The 24,660-nt window shown below is 41.0% G+C and overlaps 1 protein-coding gene across 2 annotated transcripts in view; it reads right to left on the reverse strand.

Moving 5' to 3' along the window:
- Positions 1 to 24,660, reverse strand: part of nhsl2 (NHS-like 2) — a 164,215-nt gene that overhangs the window by 74,510 nt on the left and 65,045 nt on the right. The window lies entirely within an intron of this gene.

The following is a 24,660-nucleotide window of genomic DNA, read 5'->3' on the forward strand; positions in this document are numbered from 1 at the left end:
ATGTAGTGTGCAGTCCCAGAAAACGCAAGTAGGTGGACCTTGTGTTAAGGTATTGAGAAAACTACTGTATCTTTTACACTCAACTATATTATAATTAGTTGAGCAATAAAAAACCTTAACAAAGTCAGTAGTAACATGATCCAAAGTAGAACAGTAATACATCTTAGACATGACTTGATCATCTGTGTAAAAGTAGAGAAGGTTTCCTATACCAAATCTCAAAAACTACTAGCCTGGTTCAGACCTTTGAATTAAAGCCCACAATGATTTGTTCAGTAATCAGAAAAGGTCTAGTGTGCCCTCCATGACAGGTCTCCATCATAGCTGGAGAAAATATCATCCAATCAGAGCCAAAATCATGGTGACATACAAGATTAACTGCATTGTAAGTTTACTAAGTGAAATAACAACACTTAATTCAACATATTTCTTCGACAACACTTAATTCAACATATTTCTTCGATCGTGATGATCGCTCTTGGCAACTGGTACCACAGCTTCTGTATTTACTGAAAATAGCTCACTGCTGATTTGTTAGGACACTATTAAATAACCGCTTCCTGACTTTGCTCAGTATTAGACTTCTCTTGTACATGATTTACGTAATCTTGACATCAGCCTTCATATAAAGCAGTGGTTCTCAAACCTTTTCTGTCACGCACCCACTTCAGAAGCCAAAAACAGTTTATGCCCCCTACCCTGGCAAAAGTGGATTTAATTTTTGTCAATCTTTAACAATCCAGGTGATTGACATAAACAAGATTCAAGTTAGCAAAATAGCCTTGCTAGCATCAAAGCACTTTTGTTTGTTTAGGTCCACTCAACATCCACGACCCCTCTGGGCTGCCACCCGGTTTGAGAGCCACTGATCTTAAGTAAGACCACTAATGCAATACAGCTGTACCAAAACTATTTCATTATTATTTTGTAATTATGTTTTTGTATTTTTGAGTATTGAAAGACGTGCAACAATATTTAGACCTTTAACATCGACATTCAAATGTTATCTGGCCCGTTTCCTCTCCTCCATCATGTCTATTGTCGGTGCTTTTCCTTCCTCTCCTCAACAGTTCCTTCCTGTAAACACTGGAGGTGACAAGAGTGACCAGCAGCACTTGTACGTTGTGTTTATCCATGCATACCATATAATGTGAGCCAGGGATGATTCCCTTTCAATTCAAACTTTAATTAAAACATCATGACCCTAATTATGAAAGATACTAATACATTATAGGTACAAATCATAGCTCACTATTATACATAGAGAACAAGAGGTCAAAGAAGAGCATTATACACTATGAATCCCCAAAGCTATACAGAATGATCAGTGTTACCTAGTGAACTGAAAATAAACATGGGAAAAGTTAAGCAGTGCTCTGGCTGCTGTTGAAGTAGATTTGAAAAAGAATGCAGATTAAATGAATTCACTGTGAACCCAATCAGCTTACTGCTGATTACCTCTCCATCCAGCGCTGAAGTATAAATAAAAATCTTGCATGTCGTTTTTAAGAGTAAAATTACACCAAGCAGCATTTTGCTGACCTCTTTTGGTTGAAAGTTTCAGGTTGGAGTACACCACTACATCACTGCAGCAAAGAGAATTGTAAACAGTGGAGGTCAGCAAAAATAATATATTTAGCTAATGTGAAGTTACCCTTTTAAAACTGTCTTATGTTAATGCACCATGTGTTATACTTGCTGTCAGCTCTGATCAGGAGGTGCATCATAATCACAGCAGGAGAAAATTGGTTGCCGAGGTTTTTTTATATGCACTTGGGGTTCGAGTAGATTTTCCACGAGTATGAGCATCTCTGGTAGGAGAATGTATGCAAGGAAAGCTACACAGTAGACAGCAGTAAGCGTGCCGTGCAGAAAAAAGCTCAGACAAAGGCACAATTAAGGCAACACAGTCGATGACAGGTGGTATTAATACCAAAGTGGGAGCCAAAGTGTTGGGGAAGCCGGCCTGAGACTGTGAGGGCGCTGAGTTTGCAGATCTCCACCGCAGAGGGAGCAAATGATTAATGCTCCTTCAACTTTAAACACAACAGCTGAGGTTCCTCTCAGCAAGGCACTAAAGTTTCGACAGCGCCAGAGAAGCTGCTCAGTCACCATCAGCCGCACTCAGCAGTGGCTCCTATTAGCTGGATTTAAAGCACAGCAGTGCAATAGAACGACAGTTCTGGAGGAGAGGAGGAGCTGCGCGGCAAGGCTTCCCGAGGTAATTAAAAATGTGCCACCTGGCCCTGTCCATTTTTTACACCACAGAGAAACACACAGGGTGTTTCCCTGCAGGCACATGAGCAAACTGACCAGTCTGAGTGTTGCTATGCAACTGAAATAAAGTACTGGATTACATATTTGTGGATAAGGAGAGCGGCTTGTGCGCTAATCACAAGGTTGGCGGTTCAGTCCCTGGCTCCTCTTGTCCACACATTGAAGTGTCCTTGGGCAAGAGACTGAACCCAACACTGCTCCCTGTGGTCAGGCCAGCACCTTGCATGGTAGCGCTACCATCAGTGAGTGCGAGTGTATGGTTTCATCTTCACATTAAAAAGTCTGACATTTGGGAGACCATCTTGACTGTGTTAGAGCACCAAGCATCATCGAGTTCACCTACTCTCATCTTGCCAGAGTCTTGCGCTGACAGGTCAGTACATGGACCACCTGGCGAGTGCTTGTTCTGGGATGTTGATAAGCAGGTCTCAATAAGGACATGGGCACAACAGTCTCTGATTTCAGTTGTTTTGGCCAACATGAGTCTCATTTTGTCCAGACCGGACCTTTAGTAGCAGCCTTAAATCAAAGCTGGGCCAACATGGCTCCTATCCGTCTCGCTTTCCTCTCTTCTGAGCGATCACCGCACCCGCCGTAGTACCTGGTCTGGTTGATCTGGCTTGTGGATCGTGGGCAGCTGTTTTTTAATCCAAAGACCCCGTCTTCCTTTTCAGATTTCTGTCATGTGTTCCAGCAATAAAGCCGGAAAACACTGATGAAAATCAAAAGTGTAGTGAAGTACACTTAAAGGTATAAAGGTCCAGAAATTATTCTAAAGGTACAGAAATGTTATTACAATTGCGCAACACTATGTGGAAAATGAAATAAAGGGAGTAAATGGGAGATTTTAAAGGTATATTTTATGATAGTTAGCCAAACATTTGTTTGCGGTGATATAAATTGATGTTGGTGTTTCTCTGATGCGCATGTAACTCTCTGAGCTTTATCACTGTGACTCAGCAACAATGAGCATGGATTTTTCACAGGTTTCTCTTTCACCGCAGGCACACACCCCTCCAACAGATTTCCAGTTAGTACTGGTTCAGTGTCCCGATGAAGAAAAGTTTCATTACATGCAGAAAACAAAATAACTGTCAGGATCGTTGAACTTGTGACCTCTATGTTACAGGCCAGTTCTGACATTCAGTCGACGCAGCTAACTTCTTCTGTAACACTCAAATCTTAGTTTATGAAGCTTTAGTGCAGTTTTCACGCTAATGGTAAATTAATTATCAAAAAGCACATACAATCTGGTCATAATCTTCAAACTACTGCTTCTATTTCTGTGTTTTCTCTCTAAGTTAGGATCCAGAAGCAGCTGAAACATTGGATCATATACATGTCACCATGTCTTGAAACTTACAGCACCAGTCTTTTCATGATCCTCTTTTTTCTTCCTCTTGAAAAAACCTTCCTTAAAAACTTTCTCAGTTTTTGTTCTCTTTTCTTTTTCCTAAACACGATGTTAAATGGCCTAAAAACACATAATAATTTAAAGCTTTTGAAAAGGGAACATACATATTTGTTGCAAAGGTTTTCTTGTGACTTAGACTAATTAAATTCCAAGCATATTGTGTATTTAACGTCCCATGTTAAAATGCTTCAGTTCCATCTTAAAGCAGCATCTGCTCTTAATTGTCTCCATCCTCCTTTGTTGCAACACACCATTAATTTTGATGAGCAAGAAGAGGGATATAAGCTAATCGCCTGCAAACAATCTTCATTACAGAGAGGATAAACAGGGCTGACCCCAGGTCCAGTTAAGTGAAGTACAAGCAGTTTCAAGATTAAGTCCAAAACAACAAAACCTTGACGATCCAATAAGCTTTTATACTATTGTTCTTTTTTATAGTTTGATCTAATCAATATGGTGACTGAGACGATATCAACGGATTAAACTCAGAAAAGTTTTTGTTCCGTGAGAAAAACATATGTGAATTTCCTTTAAATGTATTTGTGTATAAAACTTCAAATCTAAAAACAATGACACTTTGTTGTGAAAGACATACTGGAAAATAAGGATTACCTGTACTTATAAATGAGTGTCTCGTTGGCAGTGGAGTACTTAAGTGCAAATTTGAGGTACTTGTACTTCATTTGAGTCTTTTCTTTTAATGCCACTTTCTACCCAGACAGCTTTACTTATTAGCTACTTTACAAATTAATTATATGTGATGTTGTCTGTGAAGGTTCTCAGTCATAGTTATCCAAAGAAGGTTAAAGTCAAGGGCAACTGGACTTGGTTGAAGATACTGGAAGATGTTTTGTCCCTCAGCCGAGAGACTTCTTCAGTTCTTAAGTTAAGTTGTTACAACAGCCAGGAGCACTAACAAACCAGCGGTATCGACAATCCTGGCAAACGACTCCACAGAGGTTAAATAGCCGAGTTTCCCTACCAATCAGTCAGAAGTGAAGAAGTCTCTCGGATGAGGGACAAAACGTCTTCTAGTATCTTCAACCAAGTCCAGTTGCCCTTGACTTTAACCTTCTTTGGATATATATGATGTTTTGTCATAAATTAGAGCTGAAGTGATTAGTGAAAATTAATTGGCAACTAAATTTGATTATTTTTCATGCAAAAACATTTCATGCTAATCAAATGTGAGGATATGCTGCTTTTCCTTTGAATTATTTTAATATGTATCGTAACTAATGTTGAGGTTTGGACAGTTGGTTGGACAAAACAAGCATTGTGAAGATGTTACCTTGGACACCTTACTACAAACCAAACAATGAATTGATTAATAGAGAAATAATCAGCAGATTAATCCATAATGAAAACAATCATTAGTTGCAGTCTGATATAAAATAGTTCAAAATGAGCTTTATTTCAACTACAACAGTAAGATCCTGCTTTTACATCAATGCATGAGTAAAAATAATCTAATGATTTATATCAGAACAGTAACGAGGGACATTTTAACTTTTAAGTAGGCCTACATTTCCTGATTATACTCACATATTTTTAGTAAATTAACATTTCCAACGTTTTAACTTCTAACAGAGTATTTTCACAGTGTGGTATTAGTACTTATACTTGGTAAAGGATCTTGATACTTCCTGGATTGCACACAACTTGTGAGAGGGATTGACTTCCTGCTGCTGTTGTATCTTAATATCATCAATAACACACTGCTTCAACTTCAGACCTTTACATGTACGACCGGTCAGCAGAGCCACGTACCACGTACATACTGCCATGCGGCAAACAGATCAGTAGGCGACACACACGCCGTTGTTAATGAATGAAGAAACCAGTGAAAGCACCTGCACACACACTCATGCAAACACACGCGTGCTTGTTGGCCACTGGCAGATTGCCAACCGGCATTCAATTGACCTGCTTTAACACCTGTACGGTTGCCATGGCAGCAGCAGCCTTGGCCACACACTCCGAGGCGCTGTTTCCTGTCTCCTCCCATTCCTCCTCCCCTACTTCTTCTTCTCTTCTCTGCTTTATTTGTCTCTGTTTGAGCATCTTCCATCTCTTTCTCTCTCGCTGCTCTTCCTCACATCTCGTATCTTGTCTCAGATCTCTCAGTCGCGTTCTCTAAACCCTCCTCCTCCTCCTCCTCCTCGCCTCCATCCAATTATCTCTACACACACTCCTACTCTCCCCCCCCTGCTCTCCCTCCCTCTCTCTTGCTGCAGGATGCTGGCAGAGCTGAAAATGACATCATCGATCTGAAAATATATGAATGAACGTGTTTGGTGTCTGTGTGTGTGTGTGTGTATGGTCAGTCATGCCTATTAGCATGAGTGAATGAATGAAAAAAAGAACAAATAATGATAATGAAGAAAAGTAGTGAGTGTGGAAACTGGAACAAAGGAAGAGTGTTATCAGGTGATCACTAAAACAACGGTTGCATAGCAGCAGAACAGCACAGAAACAGAGGCATCGTATAGAAAACAGTCGCTGTGTGTGTGAGCAACAGCCAAAATGAACATTAGAGGGTGAAAAACGAGAGAAAATGGAGTCGAAACAGAAGGAGAGAGGGGATGAGAGAGGAGCGTGAAAGAGTGAGAATAAAAAGAAAAAAATGAAGTGAGACTGTTGGGATCCGACTACATGACTTGAAATCATGATGACTTTAATTCCTGCCACAACTTGGCAAAGAGACTTCAGACTACACACTGAACCCTGAAACACCACAGCTCGTGGTCTTAGAACCTGTATTATGTGCAAAGGTGAGATAGTGAGAAGGAACAGAGACAGACTTCAGTGATAAGGAATGTCAAAAACCTTTGCATCTAAGGCTGCAAACAAAAGTCACAAATATGGTTACAAGCTTGTCTTTTCAATCATGTAAAGGGTCCTAACTCACACTAACATAAAACACAACATTAAAATATATAACAAACTGTTGACGCCACACATCTGTCAAATCAGAATGTGAATGAGCTAACATCGTGAAGTCTGATCACGAAATCACAAGAAATCACAAGGGGAGATGTGTGTTGGTATCACAGATGGGACAAGACAGAGGGAACGTAACCTGAGAAGCAGACAAACAAGAGAAAGTAAAAAAGAGTGGAAGTCGTCTCTTTAAGCAAATGGACTCAGCAGGCCTCTCCTGGAAAGATCCCTACTGTACAGGAATTGCTGTATTTGTCATTTTCAGTTTGTTTGTAATAAACGAACAAGAAAAAATTACAGTTGATGGCCAATCCCAACAGGCTCCACTTACAAGCTTTCTCTAAGACTACTCTATTTCCTTTCAGCCACAACAGATGGCCTTCATCAGCTGTCACAGTTTCATCCACAGCACCTTTATGACTTTGGGGCCAGATGTATAAATGATACATTTAAACCTCTGGTTTACTTCAGGTTGCTGCAGGTGATATGATGAAGTGGACATGAAATATAAAGTGAGAGACGTAACCTCATTGAGAATCATTGTTTAGGTTGTTTGCCAATTTCACTGATTGCCCTCGACACCGTGTTCTGTAAAATGTCAATCAAAGGCATATTCATAAACTTAATTTTAAATAACGGTGTATGCGTGATGAATTGTATTATTATTTCTATTTACATTTAAACCCCAATTTCCCTGTTAATGATGTTTTAATTTGATCCTGAATCGTGAAGCACCTTGTAAAGTCTGTTTCAATATGAGCGCTATAAATCATGCATCATCCTTTTAACCTTTGAATAACGATGATCAAGGTAACACCGCAATGATGGTTTACAGGAACACGCGATGAATTATAGGTATGGTACAGCCGTGCGCAAAGGCAGCTGCTCTGGTGTTCGCCCATGCGACATCATCAGTGACATTGCACTTTGTCATTCTCCTCATTGACAGATCTAAAAGGTGGCACAAGTATCAAAACGCAAATGAATGTTTAAGGGCGCTTCTATGTCTATTTTTGGGAAACTGTGGAAGTGGAAATGAGGCTTCATTGACTGTTTTTGGGAGGAACAACGATGTCAACGACACTTACATTCACCCCAACGTTCTCCCTTTGAGTTTGTGCTGAGTCATAACAACATAATACATCACAGAGATAATAATAACTATTCACAAAAGCCAAAAGAGTCCCTAAACATTAACACAGGTCGTTTAAAGTGTTTGACAAAAACTAAACGAATGCTGTTCGTCTCCTTCATTCATGAAAAATGCACTGCCTCCTTCTACCCATTAAGCATCAATTAAACCTCCTGTCCCTGACCATATCATCGTTGTACCACCAATCACAGTGAATTACACTCTCTGGAACGCCGTACCTGGTGACAGTAATGTGACCATCACTCGTTTGAAGGTGATAAATATGCTTTGGATGCTGATTAAAGTCAAGGTCAAATGTATCGGGAAGCATCTTGTGCTGGTTTTTGGCACCACAGCAGGTGTGTGCAGGCTGGTTGGCTGTCGGCTTGTGTTAAAGTTAACATACGCAGCACCACACACACACACTGTTTCTGCAGGGGATATGCATATAGTGTATGTGGACAGAAAGAGAGTGAACATATGGGTGTGTTTACTCTCAGTTGGCACTGTGTGCACTGTGCAGCCCTGCAGGATGACATAAACACTTTGCATGTGTGTTTTTAATGCAACATCCATTTCCTCCTCTTCCTCCCCCTCGTCCACCCTGTCCTTCATCACGTCTGCCTGTCCGTCATTCATGTCAAGCTCCAAAGATTGGTCATCCCCCTTTTATCTTCATTTCCTTAGATTTCCTTCCTGCCTTTTTTCTCTCTCCCTCATTCTCCCTCCTTTCCTCCTCACCCCTTCCTCTCTCCTCACCTCCCACTGTCCCATCTCTCACTCCATCCTCTCCTTTGCCTCCCCTTCCTCCTCTTCCTCCTCTCCTCCTTTATCGTCCGGAAGAGGAAGCAAGAAAGAGGGGCAGATTTACAAGGGCTGTCATCTCTGCTTCCCTCTCGTTTCCCTTCCCTTCTCTCTCTTTTCTCTCCCGCACACTATCTGTACCTCGCTCTCCCTCTGAGATAATTAAAGAGCCCACTAGTAATCCTATCGAGCCGTGCAGGAGGAGGCAGTGCAGCCGAGCAATCACACACTCTGACACACACAAACACATGCATGCGCGAGACCGCAGCATGTGGCAGGGGTACGCAAAACATGTAAAACATAAAACCTCAGTATTTACACACATTTACACATCATAGACACACTTTCAGCTCAGCGGCAGCAGTAATACAAAAAGCTACAACGGTATAGGACACACACACACCCAGAAACACACATACAGTCTCTCAGCCCAGCCGCACGCCAAGAGGCAAAAGACCAATTGACCTAGTTCATTCAAACCTGGCAACCAAGACGAAGGAAAAGATGAGTGGAGGAGAAGATGGATGGATGGATGGATGGATGGATGGATGGATGGATGGTTGGATGAAAAAAACATGCATGCACAAGAAATGTTTTGGATAGAGGAATGAAAACTGGCAGATAAATGGACGGAAAAATGAAGTGGATGACAAAAAAAACACTAGATAAATAGACATAGAATGAATAGAGGTTTGGCAGCATGTGTGCAACATGGATGGAAGGATAAAAAGAGGGATGCATGGATGATAATATGGCACACTTTGGATGATGGGATGCAGAAATTGGTGGATAAATGGACAGAAAAATAGACTGGACGGCAAATCAATACAACATAAATATATATGGAATGAATGGAGGTTCACCAGCAAGTGTGTGTAGAGGAAATTGAGGAAAGGATGCATGCTGGTTGAATGGATGGATGGGTTGACTACCAGATGAAAAGAGGAATGCATGGACATGAAACACCTGAATGAGACATTTCAGATGGTTGGACGGAGAAATTGGGTGGTACATGGAAAAAAGGAAACATTGGATCCTTGGATGGAAACAATAGTAATAGATAGTTAGAAAGATTGATGCATAGATGGATAGGTGAATGAGGGCTTGCCAAGTGCATGTGTGTATAGGATGAAGGGAGGAGAAGATGCATGGATAGATGAGTGGATGAGTGGATGTAGGGGTTGCAGAAATTTGGAGATTAATGGACGTAACAATGGATTGAATGCAAAAGCTACGATACATAGTTAGATCGATTGACAGACAGATGATTACACTGATGCTTGCCAAGTTAAGCGTGCATGTGTGTGTGAGATGGATGGATGGGAAGATTTTGAGACGAACGGCATACCAAAAATACTAGATGGACAGATCAACAGACAAATTGATTGATGGGTGAATGAATGCAGGCTTTGCCAGCATGGGTTTGTGAGAAATGAATGGAAAGAAAAGACGCATGGTTAGTTTGATGGAGGGACGCATGGACGTGAGACACTTGTCACAAGACAGAGAGCTGTATGAATGAAATCTGCATGCGTGTGTCAGATAAATGGAGGAAAGAGGTAGGGATAGAGGGGGAAAAAGAGACGTGTGGATGTGAGACACCTGAATATGAGACATTTTGGATGGAAAGATGCACTGAATGAAAAACCAATCCTACATAAACAGAAAAAAAACGAAAAACATAACACATAGAAAGATAAAGTACCTGTTGCCGATTTTGGTCTGTGTCTTCCTTTGGGCCGTCGTTGGGAATTGCCCATACTATTCTTCCTGTCCCAAAACATCACCGCCTCATTGCACCAACATACACACACACTGACAGACCTGCGTTAAAGCAAGACGAGGGACAACCGAGAAAGTGTGTGAGTGTGTGTGTGTGTGTGTGTGTGAGAAAGAGGGAGGACAGAGCGTCACAGCATCACTGAAGCCGTCTGCATCCCGGAGTGTGTGATTGCATGTCTCGGAGTGCGCGTGTGTGTGGGGAGCTCGGCATGTGATTGCGGCTGAGAGTGAACGAGAGAGTGACAGAAGACGAGAAAGAGAGAGAGAGAGGGAGAGAGTGTGTGTCCTACGCTATGTGTGTGTGTGTGTGTGTGTGTGTGTGTGTGAAGTCGCCTGAGTGCATCGCTCTACGTGAGCTGTTGACAAAGCAGGCTGTGTGCCCGTGTGTGTGTGATCATGAGTGTGCAAGCATGCATGTGTGTAAGAGTCAGAGAGAGGAAGAAAGTGTGTGCAACACCTCAACACATTTCAGTGAAAGGCTTGGCTGTTGCAGATGAGCATATGTGTATATTTGTGTGTGTGTGTGTGTGTGTGTGTGTGTGTGTGTTTGTGTGAGTTGTGAGAAAGAGAGAGAAAGAGAGAGAAAGAGAGAGAGAGAGAGCATTCGTTGTGTTGATTAGCTTCCAGCCAGTCGCATCCAGCTTTTGTTGTTCAATTCATAAATAGCCAGGCAGAAAGTAGCCAATCTGAAGCTAGACCAAGGGAGGGATATCGACTTAGAATGAGAAACAGAGAGAGAGAGAAAGAGAGAGACAGATATGGGGGGGGGGTGAAAGAGGTAGAGCGAGAAATAAGAAAAAAGAGGCGGGGCCGGCACAGAGAGAGAGAGAGAGCGATAGATTGAGTCACAATCAGCTATGTGACTAGAACCCAGAGAAGAAAGACACTATATGGCCGAAAGTATAGGGACACCACCGTCCCCCCTTTTGTCCAACTACTTTTTGGGGGACTGAGCCCCTTCACTCCAAATAGGAGTTGGGAAAGCATATGGGCCGACAAGACACCACTAAGCAAGATCAAGAATGCTGCGTATACATTTTCAAACAATTACTTGAAAACATAAGTTTTAAAAAAACATTTAAGAAACCAATCAATTAATATTCATATTGTCAGAACTTCATGGTCTACAACAAATGTTATAAATGACTGTCACATATCTATATGATACTAAAGAAACCATAGTAAAAAATTAAGTAGTCCATTTTGCGTTCTTTTCTAGGCTTCTGAGACAAAGCTAGGACACTTGCAAACACCAAACAATCACTCCAATTATCAATGTGTACGGTAGCATATTTCACAATTTTGATGCGACATTTCCAAGAAAAACTTAGTACCAAGCAGCAACCTTTGCATCTGTAAAGGGAACCCAATGAGGAAGTGCCTTAAACCTGCATTCTTTCTAATGGCCAGCAGGGGGTGACTCCACTGGTTGCAACAAGAGGTCTGATTTACCCTACTTCTCACATGATTTACCCTACCATATTTTTGGGAGCTGTGGATTTGGAAGAGGCCAGTTGTACTAAAAGACACTTAAAGAGTCAGCTGTTTATTTTTTTTTCAGTAGGTACATTCGTTTTAAATCTGTTTTTCGCTAGCCAAAATCAGCATCCCAACGATGTCACAGATGCACCTTGCTAAGAATTCCCACACACAGTCAGCTCTAAGTATATTAGTATATTAGCAAAGTTTTGGTCCATACATACAAATGAAAACTGAATATAAAGTACTATGGATTTTGACATTGTCTCATTAGATTGGGGAAGGCTCTCTCCTGTTCCAACATGACAAAGGCACCTTGTACAAAGGAACAAATGGTTTTCATAGTTCGGTGTTGAAGTGTAGGACCTCACAGATGCTCATGTGGCTGAATGGGAACAAATCCCTGCAGCCAGGTTGTAAATTCTAGTGGAAAGTCTTCCTGGCAGAAGCCTTTCTAGTAGCAGATTAATGCCCCGGGTTAAGGTAAAAAGAGGTTCAAAAAACAAGTATGGGTGTAATGTTTGGGTGTGCACATACTTTTGACCATACAGTTTAACTGCAGAGAGAGAAACAAGAGGGATGGAGAAAGACTGCAGGGGAGTGACAAAGGTGGAAAGAGAGAAAAGAAAAAAGAGAGATGTATACTGAGAGTCAGAGGAATGAATAAATGAAGACCTGAGACTGGGTGGGTTCAGACGGAGGGAGAGAGATTGAAAGTGAAGTGAGCGGCATAGGGAATGAGACTGAGAGGGTGAAAGAGTGACGGAGAGAGAATACTAAATGAGGAGAGGCCGGTTGATGAGAGGTATGAGAGAAAAGCGTATCAGAGACCCAGAGAACAACAAGGATGCACACACCTTCTCCCTCATCTGTCCCCCAAGTTCTCCTTTTATCTCTCCTCCCTTCCCCTACTCCTTATCCTTCCCCTCCTTTTATCTAGTCAACACATCTGTCTAGTAAACCACAGGTGACACACATGTGCACACACACACACACACACACACACACACACACACACACACACACACACACACACACTTGTTTCATACATTGCTGATTCCAGTTCACAATAGAAATCTAGCCAAATCAGGTGAACTCAGCAACTGACAATTACAACTGGCCATGGTATATGCTTATTATATCATCTCTCTCGCTCTCTCTCTCTCTCTCTCTCATTATTTATTTATTTATTTATCTCTGCCAGTAAATACCACATGTAAATGGGGCGTGAGACCCCCACGAAGCTCAGATTATGATAACTCAAACCCTGTTTGTTGATATTTTCATTATCAAGTAAACTATCAACTACTTTATCAAAGAAAACTAATTACAAATGCTAATCCGAAATTGACAAAACACAAATTGATATCACTAGTAAAAAGCTTTTACTTTATGAATCTAACTAACAAATTGTCCAACACGATCGCATCTCATGCGTCACATATACACACTTTGGAAAAGCTGTGTCTGTTGTACGCAAAACGGCGTTTTTGCGTGTATATGATACGCTGCAATTATGCAATAGCGTTGCAACACAAAGGAGGCTGACCCTACCTGCTACTACAGCTGTAGGGTTAGCTGGTCGACATGCATATATTTACTGACTTAGGTTTAGGGACTAACTGATGCCACGGTTGAGGTTAGGGAAGTTGCCTCAGGGGGGCTGTCAACTCCTTAAACAAAAACATTGCTAGCTAGCTATCCCCGGGGCGTCACATACACACGCGGCCTGGATGCGTCTCATACACACATGAAATTTTGAATTACTTGTTGGTTGTTGTGATACACAGCCGTATAGCTACTGTGAGAGTATACATATTAACAATATAATTAAACTAATATAAACACATTGCCAGTCATGTTGTTGATTTAAGTTAAAGGTGATAGTGAACAAATTAGATGCTCTTAAATTTAAATTAAGATGTGATAAAAAAGGTCATTCTTGTTTGAGAAATTCTTTACGCAACCAAAACCATCCAAGCACACAGAAAACAGGTCGCCGTTAACCATAAACTCAACCTGAACCAAACACACACACACACACACACACACACATACACACACACGGTAAGTTGCGTCCATTTGGCAGGAACAGACAGTAAAGAGCACTGGAGGCCATTCTTGTCCTCAGTCTTCTCCCCTCCTGTCCTCTCCGTTCATATCCCAAAACTCTTCACCTCCTCATCTCCCCATCTGTTCTGTTAATACTTTATCTTTGCCTCTAAGTGCAACCATCATATTGTCTTGGAAAAGGAACCGGTAGGATTTCAAAATCTTCGACTTTGACAGTGACCTTAATAATTTATTTAGTTTCTGCTATTGTATTTTTAAGTGCAGGTGCATTAGAAGATAGACGTGTTGTTTGTAATTTTGTCAGTTCATTGAGGCATTATTGTTGGCTATTTTCTATTAAGTTACAGTATGTGATTTGTTTGCTCGACAACTTTGCTGTGAAAAGGACTAATCCTTTAAGCAAACTGCCTCAATTTTTCAATACAGTTTAATGTGATTTAATCTAAATATTATATGTTTAAAATACAACATGAGTCTCTCTCTCTCTCTCTCTCTCTCTCTCTCTCTCTCTCTGTCTTTTTATTGATTTGTTACAAGAGTGAAACCTGCTGCCATCATAAATCTGCTCCATCCTTCCCCCTCCTCCAGCTCTGCCCTGCCTTGTCAACTCCCCTCTTCCTCCACCTCCTCCTCTCCAATGCTGCACCTCAGATCCTGATAATCAGCTGTTAAAAAAGGGTGATGAATTTACTAAAGGGCTGTGCTCTAAAATATCAACAGTCTAGAAAAAGATATCACACCCACACAACCACATTTAGCTCTGGCAGGAAAATGTTGCAAATGGTGGTCGGATTACGAAGTTATTTTAAAACTTTGTCCTATTTCCAACGGCGAGAACAACAATCAGCATTGTTTTACAAATCATGCTTAATTAATAATTTTATGAAAAAGTTTATACAGTATCTGCAAAGTGACAAGTTTCGCCACACACCAAATCTATAGAAAGAACTCTTTATTTAGACATGAGATGGTCTTCAAATGAGGGCTCTTCAGGTTCTCTTTAACACAAAGATATTCGAAACAAAATGCGTTGTTTATTCCACTTGTTATTTTAGAAATGATATGATGATATAATAAAACATAATAATACAATATTGTAGTGTTATCATAAAACACCATATAGAACATATTTTGAATTCAGTGTCTTCGCTCACCTGAGGTCAACCTGTGGGAAAGTGAAGTTAATTTGGACACATTTTCCAGAGTGAGTCTTGTATAAGCAGTTTTACCAATGACATCATGACAAACATTATGTATCTAACACAAGCGGGAAGCTTCCGGTCTGAGACTGAGACTCCTGAGACTCCAATGCAGAAGTCCCTGAAACCTGCATTCTATTGAATGGCCAGCAGGGGGCGACTCTTCTGGTTGCAAAAAGAAGTCCGGTTCCAATAGAAATACTTCTCAGCTGAATAATTATCCCAGTAAACACTTTACTGATGAATTTATGGTCTTGATCGCTAGCTTCATGTCTTCTTCAATTCAAACTGATGTTCATTCAGTAAAATCACATTTATTTTAAAATAGACCATAAAGCAGAGTTTGCTTCAGGGGGGGATCATCTATGATTGGCAAGTCGTTACCAAGGCAACCTTTCAATCAGGCTAGAGCCAACTCGTACCACGGCACTGTGTAAATTTAATCAGCGCTGTTGAAAAAGCTTATTAGGAGTTGGCTGTTCACTTTCTCTGGTGAGTACATTTAGTTTTAAGATTGTTGTTCACTAGACAAAATTGTCAGCCCTGTTAAAATGACAGTTAACGTGAGTTACAGATGCACCTAGCTAAGCAAGCGAGCTAGCGCCACACACAGCCGTTAGCTCTCGTCCAAATATGGTCACTTCCGGGCACTTCCTGGTTCCAAAAACTCAACATGGCAGCGCCCTATCGGCCAAACTCGAGGTTTCAAAACGGCAGTCAACAAACCAATGGGTGACGTCACGATGACTACGTCCATTTCTTATATACAGTCTATGATCTAACAAATCCAAATTATACTTATCTGATATGTCGATCTCTCAATAGCAACACATCCTCACATAGAAACGACAGAATAGGCAGATTTTTCAAAAGGACCTATATGAGCGTGTTCTCTAAAATTATATATATGAGCGTTTTCTGTTTCCATTTGCAACCCTACCTGCATGCAACCATAGTTTAGGCACACATCCCTGTGGTGGTTCGAGTTAGGGTTAGGGGCTTCGGGAGGCTGTCAATTTAACAGTAACATGGTCAGCTAGCTCCCTGAGCAAGACACTTAACCCCTGTGTGACCTCTGACATGTATAGCAATTGGAAGTCGCTTTGGATAAACGCGTCAGCTAAATGAATAAATGTAAATGTAGCACTAACAGTAAAATTAGCTGATGGTAGCTAATGCTAGATACCCAAGGCTACATGATACACAACAAAACACTAAAAATAAACACTACAAAACGCAAAAAAACACCAACATTAATAACAAAAACTAACATAAACAGGCTTTATTTTGCACACAGGAGGTTATTTATATGGTGCACCTGGTGTTTTCCCTGAAATTTCGCAAAAGGTCATTTATAACGTAAAATTAGTTTTAAGCCCTTCAACTATGAGCTGTTCATACGTATCACAATAGTTGACATTTGTTTCTCTGAGAGGATCAAATATGAGGAAATGAAGAAGAGATTCCAGCACAATGACTTCCGCCTGCTTTCTTCCAGAGAAACAAGGTCGGGCTCTGCTATGTGGTTTATCAGGATGTTCACTTGTACACTTTTGCAGAGCCATCACAGCTCATCTCCTCTCCCAAAAAACACATTTTAGTAGTTTATTCTTCTCTTTATTATGCTCATTATGGCTTTTTTTAATGAAACGCATCATGTTTTAAAGGGGTGTTGTCTGGAGAAGATGGGCCTTTAAACCCTCATCAAGGGCTGCAACTATCCATCATTTTTATTATTGATTAATTTGCTGATTATCTTATTGATTAATCGATCATTTAGTCTATAACATGTCAGAAAATAGTAAAAAAAAAAATATGTCAAGCACAATTCCCTAAAGCCCCCAAAAATCTCTTGTCTGTTAAAGATAATGTAAGACCAGGTTTTCATTCAGTTTACAATTACATATCACAGAGAAAAGCAGTAAATCCTCACTTTTGAGAAGCTGGATTTTTTAAATTAATTTTATTAAAAGACTACGATCTATTGAAATTGTTGCCAACAACAATTGACCCAAAATTTTGACCTGATTATGGACCTGGATGAAATGTCAGAGGATCACCAAACATAATGACAGTTAATCCTGAGGGGGGACATGAATGCGTGTATCACACTAACCTATGCAATAGTTGTCAAGACATTTTACTTTAAACCAAAAATGTGGACCTCATGGGGGCACTAGTACACTGATCACCAAAGTCTCTGATACATCCTGAAGAGACCATGAATATCTGCACCAAATGTAATCTCAATCCATCCAATAGTTGAGCTATTTCAGTCTGGACTAAAAGTGCTGGATGGCCCTAATGACAGAGCAGCATTGCCATCCATGAAGCCACGCTGATAGCATGAGTCCATTATTGGCCTTTAACATGGAGGAGAGTTAAAACAGCAGCATCACCAGAGCTAGTAGTGATCCTGTGCCCTGCTCAAGGACACTTATGGTGGACGGCTGCTATCGCAGAGGACACTAACGCACATCTTCCAACTTCTTCTTTTCCTTTTGCAGTAAACAGCAGTAAATGTTCCCTGGCATATGAGATACATATTTGCACAGTGAAATCTGCTGGGATTCCCTATTACAAATATCCCTAAACCATCACTAATCCAGGTTCATCCCTGGGCCTTCCACAAAGATCGCTTTTAGCTTTTGCCTATATTCAACTTATGTAACGGTGTCGAGGCCCAGAGGGGGGAACAGAGCGCTGTAAAAGAGCGGGCTGTTCCCTTTCTTGCTGATTTGCCGTTTTGCCAGCCATTTTTCAGAACATCTCGTTAAGTCGACGGCATCGATTTCACACTAGTGGCAGCGTCTTGTCAGCTATCACTGTGAATAACGGGGACGACTGCTCTCTTTCTCACTGTTTTAGTCTTATGCTGACGGCTCGCTCTATCACACATTCTGTTCTTCTTTCTTTAAACAACTTCCTTTAACTATTTCTGTCTGTACCCCTTTTATCTCCATCTCTTTCTCTGTCTGTCCCAGAAAAAGTCAGACAAGATGAGAACATTTCACATTCCCATTTTTGTTGCTCTGTCTCATATCATATTCACACAAGCGTGACCAGAAGAGCTACAGTATATTTGCCTTCACAATCACTTCCTCCTCACACAGTCCTCACACAGGTTCACCTAAGGATGATAAGAAATCCAACTTTCTTTTTCGCTGCCCAAATCCAAGCTCCCATAATATTTACTGTCCTCTTATCTCGTTCCTGTGAACGTGGCCCAACCTTGAACTAACATGCAAACAATGCAGTGCATGCCAAGCCAAACCTTCTCATAATAAGCTAGTGATTGCTTTGAGAGAAACGAGGGATCAGAAAGAGACAAACAAAAAATCTCCCTCGTTTTCTTTCTCTGTAAACAACACCATACAAGCTTTGTTTACCTCTGTCATGGTCTGTTTAATAGGTATTCTTCCATCAAAGAGCCGCTGCTTGGTAAGAAACATGATGCCAACAATGATTTACCTGTTTGGCCAGTTCAAACAAATGACAGGGAAGTGGATTGTTTCGGCTACACTGACGAAGTGTTACAGTGTAAAAACATGCAGAACTTGCCTTACTTTTCCAAGAAGATTGTTAAAAATAAAATCTGGTTTTACATTGTTGTCTTGGTGAACACCTCATTTTCACCTAAGAAAAGTGTTGCTGTAAGGTTCAAATTCTTTGTTTGAAAGTACTATATGGGCAAAACCTTTTTTCTTCATGCTGTACACCTCTGAGTGTTAAAAGTTACAGTAGGAATAATAACATGACAACAGTGAGAGGCAGCATGACAACTTCATCCTCCCAGAGAACATCCAAGAAGACGGCCGTGAACTACATCTCGACACAGAAGTGGTATCTACACACCAAACTTGGTTAATCCGGCTTTTCACTGGTGATGGAACAATTTACAGATTACAGCACTTATTTTATTTCAGCCCAGGTCACACCAGAAGGAAGTTCCCCTGTGTGTCCTGCTAGAGGCTTGGTGACGTAGTGACCACAAGCAGGGTTAGTTGGTGAACTATAGATGGCAAGCTAACTGCTAATGTTCGGTTGGTGCAAATAAAAGTAAGATATGAGAGATTCCTATGTTCTGGACTCTCCAGCTCTCCTTTCCCCTCAAAGGTCACAACTTTTAAGACAGTTTGCTATTGGTCAACAACCTGAATTTATATTTATATTATATAAGTTTACATACACTGACTTGACATGTGCATTGATTTGTCCCCACATGCAAATCCACTGCAATGCTTGTGTGATGTCTTTTTAGTTGTAAAAGAGTATTTCTACAAAAACAATCTGCCTTTTGCAGCATTTAAACATGAAAAAGCATGTGGCTGAAGTTGAATATGTAAGCAGGAAAACTAGGCAATGAACAAATTGTGTGTCTCGACTTGTAAACCAGCATGTACAAGAAGTCCTTAAAGTGCTCAGAAAAACTTGAAAACTTGAACATATCGATTTCTATAAGGAGTGGGAGAACTCCATCTCCAGATACAACTGAAAGCTCCATAACAACTACTAAAGGGACCTGCAGGTGAGATTGTTATGCCAACTGCTGTTTCCAAGGTCAAGAAGGAACTTTGAACATTTCTACAATTATCTGAACTTACTGCATTAGCTGAGTTGTTAGTCACCTAAACAAAAAAAAATCTCCTTTTGCTTATTATTTTGCTTATAACTAAATATAATATATTACGATTCAGGTAATCAACACACTCCTCTGTAACCAAGTGAGCTTAAGATCAGCTGACCCAGTTCAAAGTGAAAGTTGTAAAATAACTATAAATCCATAAAACCTCTATTATCACCAAACAGAGAAGCTCAAAGTCTTTAATAGCATCATAATATCTCAGGCGGGAAACAAGTAATCTCACTGTAACAAGCAAGACTCAAAGTAATACACGTTACATGCATAAACACACAGTACACACACACACATGCTGGACATAAATTGTTACAGTACCTTCAAGTGGCTCAGTCACAAGATTTGTACTGCTAAGTTTGTTTTGTGAAGACAAACAAGTCAACTCCCTCTGGGTACAAGTGAGTATGAACCAAAATGAGAGAGTAAGAGGGAGGGAGGAGAGGACTAGAGAGGGAGGGATGAACAGATTTGTGGGCAGAGAAACAGAAACAGAGAAAGAGGACACGAAGCAAAGACAAAAAGGGGAGAGGTGGAGCAACAGTGACTGAGAATATAGGAAACAAACAAGTTTACAGACAAAGGACGAATGAAAGCAGGAGACAAATATAAGAAAAAGAGGAGAAAACAAACATAACTATGGGCGAAATACGATGAAGAGGAGGTTGCCCCAAATATTGACACACACACACACACGCACACACACACGCACACACATTCTGACCAGTCCAAAAGAGCAGACATCTGGCCCAGAATGGATTATGGATAATTAACTGCTCTTTAATGATTCCCGCTGAGCGAGGACTCTGACTGGACAGGAACACAGATTACCCTCTGATACACAAAAATGTGTGTGTTTGTATCTGTGTGTGTGTGTGTGTGTGTGTGTGTGTGTGTGTGTGTGTGTGCCTGCAGTGGATCACAGTGTAATCTCAGTTATTCCCCTGACTTGCTCTCTGGAGGCATGAACACACACACACACACACACACACACACACACACACACGTCTATAGAGATTTATTCATTTGCCAGCCACCACATCCTTAAACCCATCCTCAGCCCTTAATCCTGCCTTTATGTGTGTATTTAAGTGTGTATATCAGTGTGTGTTTGTATGTGTGTGTTTATCTGAGTAATTTTCATCCTTCATCCTGCAGGTATGAATCTATTCTGATTGTATTACTTGTTTGTATTTTTTTAATTTTACAAAATTTTTTAATGAACCCAAAGCGAGTCTCATAACAACGACTCGTTATGTCGCCGTACGCATTCGAGTGATCTCAATGTGTCTGTGTGTGTGCGTACAGCTTAATCCACAAGACACCCGGGTTTGTCCATTTGTCCAGTGCCCAAAGGCAAAATGATGGAGATAGTATCAATGTCACAAACCAAGGCAACAACACAAGGACAGGGATAAACTGAGGAAGAGAGGACACACCTGAGGGATGTCTACAATGTGTGTCCAAGTAGAGAGAGACAGTGTGGGGAAAGGGGAAGACAAAACACATATGACTAAAACATGCAAATATACAGTATATTCAAACATATACTGTGCATGTTTTTATCCAAGGTATGATTTGATACGTCCACTTATCAGGTTCTGGGTCTCGTTGGCAGCAGGCCAAGCAAGTACATCCTTCTCCATAGCACCTCAACTGACTCATTTTGACACAAAGGAGCTGCAGTTCTACACTGAGCTCCCTTTGGATGTCTGAGCTCCCCACTCCCTACCTCTAAGGATGAGCCCACTTGTAGTAACCAAAATGAGTTGAGTCATTACCCAAAGCTTACGGCCGTAGGTGAGGGTTTTAACAAAGGCCAACCAGTACATTGAGACCTTTGCTTTTTGACTCAGCTCCTTCTGTCCCACGTCTGGTACAATGTCTGTATTGCTGATAGCAGCGCACCAATCCACCTATTGTTCAAATGCGCCATCTTAGCTTTACTCATGAGCCCGACCCTGGCATACTTTAACTCCTCCACTTGTGGCAAAAACTCACTCCCAACCCAAAGGGAGCAATCCACTGTTTCCTGGCAGAGTACCATGGCCTCACGGAGGTGCTGACTCTAATCCCAACAAACCGCCCCAGTGAACGCTGAAGGTCACAGGTTGATGAAGCCAGAAGAACCACATCATCTGCAAAAAGCAGAGACACAGTGTTGACTGATATCTTTCAAATGTTTATTTCATTTAATTGTGATGATTAAAACCGACAACTAATGAAAATCCCAAATTCAGTATCTCCGAAAAAGACCAATAGAAAAAAAGGATTTTTAGAAATGTTGGCCAACTGAAAAGTATGAACATGAAAAGTTTGAGCATGTACAGCACTCAATACTTAGTTGGGGCTCCTTTTGCCTGAATTACTGCAGTAATGCGGCGTAGCATGGAGTCGATCAGTCTGTGACACTGCTCAGGTGTTATGAGAGCCCAGGTTGCTCTGATAGTGGCCTGCAGCTCTTCTGCATTGTTGGGTCTGGCGTATCGCATCTTCCTCCTCACAATACCCCATAGATTTTCTATAGGGTTAAGGTCAGGCGAGTTTGCTGGCCAATTAAGAACAGGGATACCATGGTCCTTAAACCAGGTACTGGTAGCTTTGGCACTGTGTGCAGGTGCCAAGTCCTGTTGGAAAATGAAATATGCATCTCCATAGAAGTTGGTCAGCAGCAGGAAGCATGAAGTGCTCTAAAACTTCCTGGTAGACTGCTGCGTTGACCTTGGACCTCAGAAAACACAGTGGACCAACACCAGCAGATGACGTGGCACCCCAAACCATCACTGACTGTGGAAACTTTGCACTGGACTTAAAGCAACGTGGATTCTGTGCCTCTCTTCTCTTCCTCCAGACTCTGGGACCTTGATTTCCAAAGGAAATGCAAAATTTACTTTCATCAGAGAACATAACTTTGGACCACGCAGCAGCAGTCCAGTCCTTTTTGTCTTTAGCCCAGGAGAGACGCTTCTGACGCTGTGTCTTGTTCAAGAGTGGCTTGACACAAGGAATGCGACAGCTGAAACCCATGTGTTGCATACGTCTGTGCGTGGTGGTTCTTGAAGCACTGACTCCAGCTACAGTCCACTCTTTGTGAATCTCCCCCACATTTTTGAATGGGTTTTGTTTCACAATCCTCTCCAGGGTGCGGTTATGCCTATTGCTTGTTCACTTTTTTCTACCACGTCTTTTCCTTCCCTTCGCCTCTCTATTAATGTGCTTGGACACAGAGCTCTGTGAACAGCCAGCCTCTTTAGCAATGACCTTTTGTGTCTTGCCCTCCTTGTGCAAAGTGTCAATGGTCGTCTTTTGGACAGCTGTCAAGTCAGCAGTCTTCCCCATGATTGTGTAGCTTACAGAACTAGACTGAGAGACCATTTAAAGACCTTTGCAGGTGTTTTGAGTTTATTAGCTGATTAGAGTTTGGCACCAGGTGTCTTCAATATTGAACCTTTTCACAATATTCAAATTTTCTGAGGTATTGAATTTGGGGTTTTCATTAGTTGTCAGTTATAATCATCAAAATTAAAAGGAATGAACACTTGAAATATATCAGTCTGTGTGGAATGAATGTATACATTATACAAGTTTCACTTTTTGAATGGAATTACTGAAATAAATCAACTTTTTGATGATATTCTAATTATATGACCAGCACCTGTACTTCAACCTAACAACATCTATGGGACATTGTGGAGTGGCTCTCTTCACTACACCATTAAAACACCAGATGAGAGAAGATCTTCAGGAATTCCCTTCAGGGAATTAGAATCCAGGCCGAGGAGCGCAAAAGCTGTTCTGGAGGCTCATAGTGGCCCATCACCTTAATAAGACACTTTTGATGGTTTTTCCTTTGTCACCTATCTGTATATAATACTAGGAAACCTCAAGTAGTAGACATATTACCCCTGCCTTTGTGTTTAGAAAATGTCACAGACTAACTGCATTTCCATTTGCCTGAGAGGATTTAATCGGTCACTTGTTAACACCAAACATCAATATAAAACCTTCCTCTAGAGCTGAAACAATCATAATCAAGCAATAATCACAAGCAATCTCTACTTCCAGATACTGAAACATGAGGATTTGAGCTTTCCTTTGTCATTTCTTTGTCTTTGTTTTGAATGTCATGATTAGTCAGGAAAAACAAGTCACCTGAAAGAGTACAGACATTTTTATAAACATAATAGGGATGCACCGATCCGATAAAGATATTGGATAAAGTCCCAATACTGACTCAAATAGCTAGAACGGGTATCAGTGACAAGGGTGGCGATTTCTTTAATTTAAATATGCGCATACTACTTCAGCATCAGCTGTATGCCAGTAGACCCGAACATTTTTCAAGGAGAGCTAAGCTTCTACAGCGACTTGCAATATCTACAAAGACAATGTTTCGAGTGGTGGCAGTGGCACAGCAAAATATAACACAAGCAACTTAAGCAAGAAAGAACCATCTTGCCAAAGAACACAGTTCCCAGTCACTTCCTCACAGTAAGGAACACAGCTTATTAATTTTACACTGGATCTGTACTCAGCATCGGCCGATACCCAAAGCCCAGGTATTGGTATAGGTATCAGGACTGAAAAGATCGGATGGGTGCATCCCTAAAAAATAACAATAAATCAATTATTCTAGAAAATAGAGTTCAGATTAATCACCAATCTTTTGGATTCTCTGAGGAAGACTCATTTTAAATGATACATGTAGGAACAAGTCACTAAGTAAAGCTGAATAAACTGCAGAGTTCAATTCTCACAGGAGCTGCATTGTCATGGGATATCTTTATTTTACAAACTAAAGACATGATAGAGCTGGAAGGTGCTGAAATCATCAATGATCCCTTGAAATAGAACAAGCCATGTGACGTCTTTTGGTGATATTTGTCCTGCTCATACAGGGCTCAAGAGAAAGCAAGAAAAG

This window comes from Micropterus salmoides, unplaced genomic scaffold (assembly GCF_014851395.1).
Source record: "Micropterus salmoides isolate LMB-PRFRI ecotype aquatic unplaced genomic scaffold, ASM1485139v1 Ms_hic_scaffold_2, whole genome shotgun sequence".
Taxonomy (NCBI): domain Eukaryota; kingdom Metazoa; phylum Chordata; class Actinopteri; order Centrarchiformes; family Centrarchidae; genus Micropterus; species Micropterus salmoides.